We start from the raw sequence: 4,704 nt of genomic DNA on the forward strand, positions 1-4,704 counted from the left end.
CACACTCTGTTATGTGAGATTTCCTCTAAAACATGATAGCACAACACATCCTACACTTTTGATAATAATCTCTATTTAACTAATATGCTGCATTGTAGTGCATTTCCACCTGTAATAAATAATAATACTGTACTGTCATAATCTGCAGCATAGAGAGATAAATCCAGGTTTTTCCAGTGTGTATTTCATAAAGCTGCCGCATTACACATATCGGTAGGAAGAGAGGTAGCCTTATTGCTTGTGTGATATTGACACACACACACACACACACACACACACACACACACACACACACACACGGCTATTGATATTTTATTCTGAGCCTAGTCCAGACTAAACAGTGACCTCTTGTGGCCAGTGGATGAATTATCCTATGATACAGCACTCCAGGTTGACATTTGCATGTTTACTTTGCTACTCGGTGCCAGTGTTTTTCATTATTCCATTATTCCGATTAATAAACCATCTATAGCACTGTATTTTGCTGTTGTTCAGTCCATTGAATATGTCAGTTGGAATGAGTTCTCAGCAACAACAAAAAATAAACCTAAACCATAAAGCTATGTGCTCTATATAACTACAGCCCATTGCAGAGTACAGAACTTGCAAGTATTATAAGTAATACTGGGCTGCTGAGCTCAACAGTCATGGTTGGTATGTTAGCCCTAGTCTTCCAGGGTCAAGGGGTTTCCACGTTTACGGTTTTCTGTCAAGTCTCTGTGGCATGTTTAGAGAGAAGTGCTGCAGGGATGTCTCTGCCTGGACAAGAACACAGGAGTGACTGACTGGACGTCACCATGGTTATTGAGCTAACTTTTAGGTCTGTTTTCAAATCATAGGTTATTTCAGATTGAATGAGTACAGTCAGGAGTTTATTTTCTGTTCAAACTTGTTTGAAACTGTCCCAGAGAATTTTTGGTCTGTGCTATCCGGGATCCTTGGGACATACCTACCCCCATTGAAGTTGAAATTATAAGGCCATAAGCAAACAAGAAAATGCTAATCTGGTGACCTGGGACTTAAATGCAAAAAAACTGAAATCCGTTTTACCTCATTTCTATATGTCACATGTGCAACTGGAGGGAAAAAGCTCTCGATCACCTTTACTCCCCAAACAGAGACATGTACAAACCTCTCCCTCGTCCTCCATTTGGAAATTATGAGTATAACTCTATCCTTCAAATTCCTGTTTACAAGCAAAAACTAAAACAGGAATTACCAGTGACACGCTCAATACGGAAGTGGTCCAATGAAGCGGATGCTAAGCTACAGGGATGTTTCGCTAGCACAGACTGAAATATGGTCCGGGATTCATCTGACAGCATTGAGAAATATACCACATCAATCACCGGCTTCATTAATAAGTGTATCGATGACTTCGTCCCCACAGTGATCGTACGTACATATTCCAACCAGAAGCCATGGATTACAGGCAACATCAGTGTAACGGATGTGAAATGGCTAGCTAGTTAGCGGGTACGCGCTAGTAGCATTTCAATCAGTTACGTCACTTGCTCTGAGACTTTAAGTAGGGTTTCCCCTTGCTCTGCAAGGGCCGTGGCCTTTGTGGAGCGATGGGTAACGATGCTTCGTGGGCGACTGTTGTTGATGTGTGCAGAGGGTCCCTGGTTCGCGCCCGGGTCGGGGCGAGGGGACGTACTAAAGTTATACTGTTACATTGATGCTGTTGACCCGGATCACTGGTTGCTGCGGAAAAGGAGGAGGTTGAAAAGGGGGGTGAGTGTAACGGATGTGAAATGGCTAGCTAGTTAGCGGGTACGCACTAGTAGCATTTCAATCAGTTACGTCACTTGCTCTGAGACTTTAAGTAGGGTTTCCCCTTGCTCTGCAAGGGCCGCGGTTTTTGTGGAGCGATGGGTAACGACGCTTCGTGGGTGTCAGTTGCTGATGTGTGCAGAGGGTCCCTGGTTCGCGCCCGTGTCGGGGCGAGGGGACGACGTAAAGTTCTACTGTTACATCCGCACTGAGCTAAAGGTTAGAGCTGCCGCTATCAGGGAGTGGGACACTAATCCGGATGCTTATAAAAAATCCTGCTACGCCCTCCGACGAACTATCAAACAGGCAAAGTGTCAATACAGGACTAAGATCAAATCCTACTACACCGGCTCTGACGATCGTCGGATGTGGCAGGGCTTGCAAACTATAACGGATTACAAAGGGAAACCCAGCCATGAGCTGCCCAGTGACGCGAGCCTACCAGACCAGCTAAATGCTTTCTATGCTCGCTTCGAGGCAAGCAACACTGAACCATGCATATGTGCACCAGCTGTTCCTGACAACTGTGTGATCACGCCATCCATAGCCGATGCGAGTAAGACCTTTTAAACAGGTTAACATTCACAAGGCATCAGGGCCAGACGGATTACCAGGATGCATACTCGGCGCATGAGCTGACCAGCTGGTAAGTTTCTTCACTGACATTTTCAATGTCTCCATGACCCAGTCTGTAATACCTACATGTTTAAAGCAGACCAACATAGTCTGTGTGCCCAAGAACGCCAAGGGAACCTGTCGCCCTGTAACTATCGCCCTGTAGCACTCACATCTGTAGCCATGAAAGGCTTTGAAAGGCTGTTCATGGCTCACATCAACACCCTCATCCCAGACAACATGGACCCACTCCAATTCGCATACCGCCCCAATAGATCCACAGATGAAGCTATCTCTATTGCACTTCACACTGCAATTTCCCACCTGGACAAAAGGAACACCTACGTGAGAATGCTTAACTACAGCTTAGCGTTCAACACACCAGTGCCCTCCAAGCTTATCACTATGCTAAGGACCCTGGGACTGAACACCTCCCTCTGCAACTGGATCCTGAACTTCCTGATGGGCCGCCCCAGGTGCTGAGGGTAGGCAACAACACATCTGCCACACAAGACTCCAACCCCATCATTAAGTTTGCCAACGACGCAACGATTGTAGGCCTGATCACCGAGGTCAGAGACCTGGCAGTGTGGTGCCAGGACAACCTCTCCCTCAACGTGAGCAAGACCAAGGAGCTAATCGTGGACTTCAGGAAACGGAGGGCCGAGCACACCCCCATTCAGATCGACAGGGCTGTAGTGGAGCGGGTCGAGAACTTCAAGTTCCTTGGTGTCCACATCACTAAGAACCTATCATGGTCCAAACACACCAATACAGTTGTGAAGAGCCTCCCCCTCTGGAGGCTGAAAATATTTAGCAATGGACCTCAGATCCTCAAAAAGTTCTAAACCTGCACCATCGAGAGCATCCTGACTAGTTGCATCACCGCTTGGTATGGCAACTGCTCGGCATCCAGGCGCTATAGGAAAAAGGCGCTATAGAGGGTAGACCTCTATACCAGGCGGTGTTAGAGGAAGGCCCTAAAAATTGTCAAAGACTCCAGCCACCGAAGTCATAGGCTCCTTAACAGCTTCTACTCCCAAGCCATAAGACTGCTGAACAGTTAATCAAATGGCTACCCGGACTTTTTGCATTGAACCCTTATTTTATTATAATAATTTTTTGCACTGACTCTCTTGCACAGGCTCAATGTATACTCACTGGACTCTAACCACACACATACCACACTGACACTCCAACACACACACCCTGCTGCTACTCTCTGTTTATTATCTATGCCAAGTCACTTTACCCATACCGACATGCACATATTACCTCAATTACCTTGTAGTCCTGCACATTGACTCTGGAACCAGTACCTCTTGTATACAGCCTCCTTATTGTTTTTACATAAAAAATTAAACAGGCAAGTCAGTTAAGAACAAATTCTTATTTAAAATGACAGCCTGTCCCGGCCAAACACAGACGATGCTGGGCCAATTGTGTGCCGCCCTATTGGACTCCCAATCACAGCCGGATACAATACAGCCCGGAATCGAACCAGGGACTGTAGTGATGCCTCTTGCACTGAGATGCAGTGCCTTAGACCGCTGCACCACTCGGGCACTCATTGTGTTACTGTTTTTCCTTTAGTTCATTTAGCAAATGTTTCTTAATAACTTTTTAAAAACTCTGCATTGTTAGCATTTCATGGTATTCGGCTCATGTGACAAATACAATTGAATTTGACATTTAAAATGGTTACGTTAAGGTTAGGTAAGGGTTAAGGTTAGGTAAGGGTAATGGTTAGGCTAGGGGTTAAGGTTTGTGTTTAGGGCAGGCATGCCAAGAATCCTGGATAGCACTGACCGGGAATTTTTGCAATCAATCACCCAAGTTCTTCCATATTGAGATCATTATAATGAATTGATCAGTTATCCCCAGTGTTTGTTTATTTACAACATTGAAATTGTGCATGCTACAATCCAATCCAGTTGTATCTGCAATATATACCTATACCTACCATGTAAAATGTCTTCGGAGGTTTAACGCTCATTTGAAACCCTATTTCCTGCGTCTTTTAGCGTTTTTACAGGTCAACACATAGAAGTTCAGCAGATGTAAACATTTACGTCAATCCCCTATTCACAAAGGACGGTTTTTGCTCGTTCTTACCGGGGCCACATTCAGTTGCCAAACGTTGTCGAACGTTGCAGACAGAAATTAAATTAATAGAGCCGACATGAGTCCTTGTTTACCAAGCCAGAGAAGCACGTTTCTTCTATATATCACATGTCTACCTGAATGTTCCAAAACGCTGTGTTCCGATGAACGCGCCCCTGCACTCAATATCTCCTGAGTGGGCCAAGGCGA

This window comes from Salvelinus fontinalis, chromosome 8 (assembly GCF_029448725.1).
Source record: "Salvelinus fontinalis isolate EN_2023a chromosome 8, ASM2944872v1, whole genome shotgun sequence".
NCBI lineage: Eukaryota > Metazoa > Chordata > Actinopteri > Salmoniformes > Salmonidae > Salvelinus > Salvelinus fontinalis.